At 36.0% G+C, this 8,836-nt stretch overlaps 1 long non-coding RNA gene across 1 annotated transcript; it reads left to right on the top strand.

Annotated features, from left to right (window-relative positions):
- The first annotated feature begins 1,086 nt into the window (after positions 1-1,086).
- LOC136847206 (uncharacterized) lies at positions 1,087-8,228 on the top strand. Its single transcript, XR_010855660.1, has 4 exons — positions 1,087-1,199; positions 4,502-4,759; positions 6,670-7,760; positions 8,091-8,228. It is a non-coding gene; the product is annotated as an uncharacterized lncRNA (long non-coding RNA).
- Positions 8,229-8,836: the final 608 nt, after the last annotated feature.

The raw sequence follows: 8,836 nt of genomic DNA, 5'->3' as shown, positions 1-8,836 counted from the left end.
AATGGAGAAATAATATATTGGATGATTGATTATGGACTTCTCTTCCTGAATGGAGATCGTAGGTATACGAGTTTGCACCTGGGAAAGAAAACAACATAAAAGTGTGGTTGATTATGCACTAGTAAACGAGGGGATGTAGAGAAAACTTTAATGAAATAATGATAGACGCAGAGAATTCTACTGTTGGTATTAACTCGATAACCATTCAGTTTTCATATGAGAAAGTTATTAAAAGTATACAAGAGGAAGAAGTTAGAGAAAGAAAAAGTACATGAATATAGGATTAGAAGAGGAATAATAGAAAAAAAAGCAATTAAGCAGGAAAGGGAGAAATGAAACAGGCTGAATAACAAAATGAATTTTGAAGAAAGAATATTACTAAAGGGACATAGAAGTTATAAAAAGGTAAATAATCATTAACAAAAAAGATAAGAAATAAAAAGGAATAAGAATGAAAAGCTTTTGGGGTATATAAACTAAAGTTTAATACTTTTTTTTATAGTAAATGAAGGTTCTAACTAAATGAAGCAGAAACCAAAGAAGAATAACAAATACTGGAAAACATACATAGCACTCCCGAAAATATGATTTAGGAAAAACGAAGGAAAGCAGAAAGAGCAGGGAAATCAGTGGACAGAATTATGCAATTATATAAAAGTAAGTTGTATACCGGAATATTAAAAGAACATTTCTCAGTGTTCGGGGAAGCATTTTTGAAAAATAATTGCAATTCCGTACATATAATAGAGTACTAAAATAAATTTGACAGAATTAGTAACAAAGTTAAAAATAATTTTCTACTGGGGTTCTAGACATGCGTTATGAGGTATGGCAAGGGGTAGAGGGGGGTCAAAAATTACCAAAAAAAGGGTTATGTAATTTTTTAATGGCCCCAATGACAACTATATGAAGAAAATATAAATTAAATATTTGAAAAGTTTCTGATTAGTGAAAGCAATATTAAAAAGGAAAGGAAATATTTCATCACGTGTAGAAAAAAGACAAATGAAAGAAGGGGTTACTGTACCCAAAACTAGGATAACACAACACGGGCAGCTGATGGGCCGTTACAAAGGCAAATACACCCCTGAACATGTTACCTGACCGTGAACCTACTTAAGTGAACTCTTGCTTACGTGTAGGCTCGTATGTTTTGGAGATTTATCACCTTATTTCTTCAAAATATAAAGATTTCAGTGGTTAGTATTGTTATAAGAGTAAACTTTAGCACAAACATCGAATATTGGGTATGTATAGTGTTTTTAAATTGGTCATAGTTTCACTTGGGGGTTGCCACCTGAGCTCAGAAAAAATACAGAACGTAGTTGTATAAGGATGAAAAGTTCAGGCATGAGCTTGGAAGATAGCCCTTTCTTCTGGGGGCATGCTGATGCTATGCAGTTAACATGAGGCTGAGGAACTGAAGATCACCTCTCAAGTTTCAGTTATCTTGTAAGTGATTTAGTCTATAGAAATTCAAATCTAAATGACATGCTGTGACATAGACAATGAAATAATTATATATATATATATATATATATATATATATATATATATATATATATATATATATGTATATATATATATATATATATATATATATATATATATATATATATATGTTATATATATATATATATATATATATATACACATACACCATAAAGTTTATTTCCATTCCGTCAGAACTGTACAAAATAAAATGCAGATTTATTTCCAAACTACTAATAGCCATTGAAAATAACATCATTCCAATTTTCAGTGAATCAAGGAACAGACTATGGATATCCGGTCATTCCCAGGTTTCCTACTTTTCCCATGAATATTTTGGTGTTGTTCCTCACTGCGGCAAGAAGCCTTTTATCCTTTGCAATGGTTGCGAGAAAGTCAGCACAACTCCATTCTGAATTTGAGGGTTACAAGGAGTCGGGATTTAATGAGCTCAGTGGAGCACCTATTCCTGATGTCAACCACTTGTTTATAATTGAGAACGTAATTTTAAAATAATGATGTTCAGACAGCCAAGTAGAACAAATAGCGTTCTGTATTGGTTCAATACAGAACGCAACATCTCACTCTCCACACAGAACAAATCTGTATTTTACAGAACGGGTGGCAACCCTAGTTTCACTTGAACAAGTGATTGCCAAGGAGTCGCCATGCAACCCAAAATCTTACTGTAGCCTAGTCTATTTAAATCCAAAGCCAATTTATCATCACTTGTTATTCTTCTAACCTATTCAGAGACACTAGTTTAGTTTGCTGTATCAAATAACTGTACCAATAAAGTCCAGCCAGCCCAGGAAGCAAGGAAATATATCCTTGTTAGGCTACGTTTAAAGCTATAGGCTAACCTTGGTAGCCTAGGTTATTACAATGATATTCTAATTTGGTCAGCTTTTTCTTTAATACCCAATACCATGGTTAGTATATACAATATATGATAAAATTAATGTAACTCACAATGAATTAGGCTATTGTTTCCTAAATTTTATTAGAGATTCATTTTATCATACCTTTGAAAAATTAGCCATTCGTAAACTAATTTATTGTATGCCCGACGAAACGCATCTAAATATTTATAAATTTGTTTTAAAAATGTTTGAAGTGTAATAAAGATGAGACTATCTCATTGCTGTTACTGCATTTTAGGTAGATCTAAGCCGGCTGTCCGCTGGGTTTTTGGTAGATCTAAGCCGGCTGTCCGTGGTGAGCTAGGCTATGGCAGTTGACGTTTTTCTATAGAACTTTACCTGCTGAACAAGAAGATTTAAAGTAATATTTTGTTGCTCGGCTTGTAATTAAGCTGTAAATATCTTAGAACTGTGTGTAAAACCCTTTCGAGAATAGCTAATAGTAAGGAGACCGTTGGGAATTTGGGTTTTTGGTAGGCTAAATAACTTGGGAAAAGGTTTCGGTACCTTATTGTTGTATTTCCTGTTATATATGTCATTTGGAACACGAAAAACAAGTGTAAAAAGAAGGGCGAATAAACGAATAGTGGGAGCCGTTCCAAAGGCACTTTTCATTCATTACTAGTACTACTGATTCTAAGCCTTAACATGCATGCGCTAAGTTTTGGTTCACCACCAGTTGCCGGTTTTCTGCGCTTAGCGAGAACTGCGAGAGACTGGCAGTTGACATTTTCCTATGTTATTTTACTTGCTGAACAAAAATTTAAAGTAATTACCCCTTGCCAGAACATACGAGCTTGCAGTAATCTTTAAAAATGCAGATAAGATCTAGCGGTGTTGCTTTCACAGCTGACCTATAGAGGCCACCCAGGTTGAAAGCGGAAATGGTAATGTTTTGTTTCCTGTTTACAAAAGCTTCGAATAGTGTGCAGTGGAGCTAGGCTATGGCAATTGATGTTCTTCTATGTTATTTTACTTACAAGAGTTTAAGGTAATATTTTGCTGGTCGGCTGCTGCTAAACTGTAATTTAACCTTGAGCTGTGTGTGACCCACTGCTACAGACGTGCAGTTTTCAAGGGTCCATTACATTTTAGTTACAACCGACCGACAAGATATTATTTAAATTCTTGTTCAGCAGGTAAATAACATGGAAACGTCAGTACCATATTGCCAGGCCAGCTCACCGCGGACAGCCGGCTTAGAATTACTGCATTTTTGACTGACTGACAATGTGATTTTCCTGTTTTAATGTGAACATTTCTGACATTTGTTTTGTTAGCAAATGTAAACTGTAGTGATAGTAGACAGTCCTTACCTTAATGTCCTACATTTTGGGGAACCACAGTGGGAAAGCAGGGTTTTTGGGTGGGGAAAACACAAAATAAGTGAAATACAAGGACTTTGATTTCATTGATAGTTACCATTCAGGTTTACAAAACTTTATGGAATGTTTTTAAACTACTGTAATATCATGCACTTGAGCAAGGACCTGGTATCCTATGTTATGTGTTGTTCGTTACATCACAACCTTATTATTTGTTTGTATTGCCGTTGGTTAGGTTAGTTGGGGGTCTAGACCTAAGTAAGGACCTTGCATTGTAGGTTAGGTTAGGTAAGGGGTCTAAGCCTAGGCAGAGACACATGCCCAAGGTTAGGTTAGGTGGGGGGTTCTGCAACTAGGAGGGAACAGGGTGTGAAGACCTTGTGGCTAGGAAAGGAGCCTGTCTTCTAGGTTAGGTTAGGTAAGATTAAATCCATCCTTGTATTTCACTTTTTGTGTTTTCCAAGCACCTGAAACCAGGCTTTCCCAAATTTGTCCCTTTCATTGTAGGACATAAGGGCGGTGTCTACTTATTGCTAACAAAAAGAAAACATTGGAAATGTTCATAGCACACATTTAAACATGGGAAAATTATATTTTCAAGTCCAAAATGCAATAATGGTTTAAAGAGAATATTAACCATCTCATCATTTGGTGGTGCTTGTGGATTTACGTGATACTGCAATTGTAATTTTACTGAATGTGAAATATTTAGGGAAATGGTTGCAAATCGCTATGACTTTCAAACTTAATTTTTTCTTTCAGATTAATAATTACAGAGGGACCCTTGGTTACACTCACTAGCGCAAAAATGAAATACAAGTAATGTGTGAAGCAGACCTAAGCATTCTCAACTAATCACAGATTTGTGCTAGAAGGAAAGGACTTTGTGGCATATGTGGCAGAGACCAGAAACCTGGATCATTTTAGGATGACTACACTATTGACTCTGAACATACTTCTGCCTCTTGAACCATTGTGATACCATCGATACCATCACATTTCAGATTTGATCAAGATTTAGTGAGTATTATGATTTTAGATTTATGTTTTGAATTAAGTACATGTACTTGGTATACCATGTGTGAATATGATTAGACAGTAAGAAATGATATGTACACCTCTTTAACCATTTTTGTTCCTGCTAAATTTCAAACCATCAGGGTTTATAAAAGAGTGTTTCTAACTTGACCTAGAAATGATTATTGAGGCTTGGTGACAAGATGGTTAACTGGTAAGTAGGTTCGGTAATTGGTGGAGCACTGCCCACTCACCTGTTCGTAATTCAGCCCTTTTTCTTTAGCCACTGTCCTTTGTAGACATTTTCCTAAAGTTCTCACTGACTTGTGATGAAGCCCTTTTTTGTTTGGTAAGTGTGCAGTATTTCTGTGTGTGACTAGGTGTTGTTTCGTAGCTACCCTTGGCTGCTACTGTGAATGTTGTTCAGAAAGAGACATATTTGACTGAACAACAAAAGGCGTGTGAGACATAAGCCAGTATGCTATCAATTTATGTTCTCTTGTATGGTAGTGTGCATTTGTGCTGATACCTATTGGTTAAAGAGCAGTATCTTTTGTAGCCCACTTGACTGACAACAAAATTTACTTATTTTTTGTCTCCCAAAGATGTATTACCTGCACTACACATTTTTAAAACGTTATCAACACACACAGAGACAGTGTGTGCGTATGTGCCAATACCCATTGGTTAAAGAGACTCAAATTAGCAGTATCTCTTCCTGAGAGAGAGAGAGAGAGAGAGAGAGAGAGAGAGAGAGAGAGAGAGAGAGAGAGAGAGAGAGAGAGAGAGAGAGAGAGAGAGAGAGAGAGAGAGAGAGAGAGAGAGAGAGAGATTATTTAGGACTAAGGCTTGGCATATGTACAATTATTGTATTATCTTGGGATTTTTTGTTAATCTCACGATTTTCTAAGATCAATTTGTGGAATTTCATAGGAAAAATAATTTTAAGTAGCAGCATGCACCCAAATGACTCAGATCAGCCATTAGCATGCCAAACCACCAACCTTATGAATTAACGCTATACTCCACAAAATGTTTTCGGCTTCTAGAGTTTTTCGGTTTTTAGAATTTTGGATAAAGGATTGTGTACCTGTATATAATTTGCCCTCAAGTTTAGGTGATGCAGCTTTCTTTTGATCTACAGTATACTTTCCGTCCATTATGGGAAGGACAATACTCTCCCAAATCTTCCTAGGGAACTTACAGACAAAGCAGGGCCCTACTGTATAAACCTGTTTGCAGCTTCATGCCAGTGTTTGTAGGAGGCTACAGGAGTCATTTTTCCCTTGCTAATTTCTCATGACCTGGGAAAATAGCACATCAGTTAGTTCTGAGAGAGATGGTTCTTGCACCAAAAGAGCAAGTCTCCCTTGTAAAAGGTGATAGCTTGTATAATTGTATTCTCACAGGAAAAATCCCAGATTTTTGAGATATTTGTAACTTTCCACATACAGAAAGAGGTCTTTATCGTAATTTCACCTCTACCATCCCTCCTGCTGAAAAAAAAATTACTGGATTACTGATAAGCAAATGGCCTGTACCTTGCCACTTACCAGTCTGTCATTAATTAACCAAATTGTACCAAGTATCTATAGCTGTTTCCAGTTTACTCACAGAATAATCTTATGTAAAAGTTGATGGTTTGTATATACTAAAGGAAAAATAAAAATTATTAACAACTTAATACAGTATACATTTTTATGACTTAATATATAAAAATACAGAAACACTCTGCAGCAAACATACTATAGTATGAAAAAAGCTAGCTTTTTTAAACTTGTTTTTCTGTGCAGATTATGAATTTAAACATATTGCAGCCTGGATTTTCCAGAGTTATAGAATATTTTAAGAAATGATTGTGCAACTTTACAACTACTGTATTAAATACAATACTGTATATTTTGCTCTTGCAGATTGATAATTGCAGAAGTCTCCATAATCACATCCAGTCAAATTGAAGAACTTTGTGAGTTATTTCTTAATGTCCCAAACTAATCACTGGCTTATGTCAAGAAGAGGTAACAACATTGCAGATGCTATCTGCCTGAAAAATTAAGTCTTAGCATCAGAATGGTCACTTTGCTGTTAGGAGTACATTTAGCTTTGAAGGAATTGGGAGACACCTTTAGAGAACTTTCTGCTGCAGTGAACTTTCCCCTCATCAAATGGCACATATTTTGATGCACAGGTGTTAAGGTGTGGACATTTTTGCCTTGTCTTCATAGTTTCTCAGAAGACCTCAGCTGTATAAAAGGAAGCTGAATGTGCTTGTAGAATTGATGTTGCCTCAACAGTAGTTTTTGTATCTTAGCATCTAATTGAACTTTCATGTTTTGAAATTATACAGTGGCTTTTTAAACTGAGGATTTCTGCAGGATACAGCTAAAGGGATTTGTAGCCGTAACAATGCAGCCATGGATTTTTGTCAGGCTAGTGGACAACTGCAACAGGTGTACACAAAGGAGTGTATCTCTACCTACTGCCATTAATCCCTGAATTACAGACCATTTTACACCAAGCAGAATACAGTAGATGATGATCAAATGAACCACAATTTTGGCTTATTGATGACATGGTGAGTTGGGACAAAGAGGCTGGTCGAAAGTTTTGGAACTGAAATCTCTCTGGCATGATAGGAATAAGGAACATTTTTGAAGTATACAACAGAATCAACACAATAATGATTGACAGGTAGACAAGACATTGGAGGATTTCTTGACATGGCTGTCACTAAGGTCTCAGGTTGATTTAGTAATTACTAATGGCAAGATGGTGTTCTTTAGAAGTGGTCAGTTTTGTGCCTTGGGATGATGGGACATAATGTATTCAATAGCAAAGCATACTTGACCATTGATACGTGGACAGCAAATCTTGAATTGTTCCACGAGAAGGTTTCAGAGAAGGAGGGCAGTGGAGACTTTATGGAGAACCATCTTTTACATAGAATTTTGCCATGTGAACCACTGGCTTGCCTTTGCCTTTCTGAAGATCTTATCAAGAAACAGTGAGTATTCTGACTGTGGATTTTAGAGTTCTGCATTAGGATATTTCTATTGGAATGTTGTTTTAAGTTGTAGTTTTGCCTATCTGTAAATGTGATTATGCATATGTAAAGGAATAATTCAAACCTGTTAAGCCAATTTGAACAATTATATATAAAGTTTAGAACTGAACTGCCACAAGTATGTTAACGCCCACTAGACAGTATAGTGTATATTAAACCTCTAGATGTGTTAACTTATCAGTTTGAACATTGTAGCAATAATTTTACATTACTGTGAAATATTTCAGGAAATGTTTGCATAAGTACCCAAATGTAATTTTACTCTTACAGATTGATGAATGCAGAAATACCCATACATACTGGAACTACATTGAAATAATGTGAGATACCTCTAAGGATTTCGTGCTATTTCTGGACTCACAACAAAAGAAGGAATGCTGTGGCCAATGCCATCAATAGAAGAAATGAAACCTTGCCATTAGAATGGTCAATACAGTAATCTAGTTATCAGAATACACTCCCAGCTGTTGCTTGATCTAATGCACTGCTGGTATGATTTGTACCCTTATTGTGTAACAATGGTGGCCCAGGCACAAGAAGTTTATGGCTTGGTTTTGTAGGAGACACTTTTGGCCTGAGGTTTCCATCCTTCTCAGTGCTGAAGAGGTTACCATAACTTTGAAGAGCTGAACCTTCTTTCTTGGAGGTTATTCAGTGACACCTTAGGCAGGGTTTTTGCAGAACACAGCAAGAGAAATTTCCAAGTTGTACAATGGATATTGACCAGGTCAGGTAGCTAAGTTCTGCGACTGGAGATGAAGAGATGTCCTTCTAACTGTTGCTTTTCTACCAGTAAATCAGACCACTTTATTTTTATGAAGGTGAGAAAAAATTTGAAGTTCTGGTACTTAAAGGGTACAGATTGGACCTAACAGCGGTAATGAGGACAAGGGAAATGAACATGTTGACTTGCCAAACTGAAGTGACCTGTTCATGAATTTTGCAAGAGGAATTCCTTATGGTGACATGAGACTGTCAATTTGGGACCCAAATATTGTTCAAAGAAATGAGATGAA

Source organism: Macrobrachium rosenbergii, chromosome 16 (assembly GCF_040412425.1).
Source record: "Macrobrachium rosenbergii isolate ZJJX-2024 chromosome 16, ASM4041242v1, whole genome shotgun sequence".
In the NCBI taxonomy this organism is placed as follows: Eukaryota; Metazoa; Arthropoda; class Malacostraca; order Decapoda; family Palaemonidae; genus Macrobrachium; species Macrobrachium rosenbergii.
The sequence above is the reverse complement of the archived record's forward strand: the minus strand, read 5'-3'. Positions and strand labels throughout refer to the sequence as shown.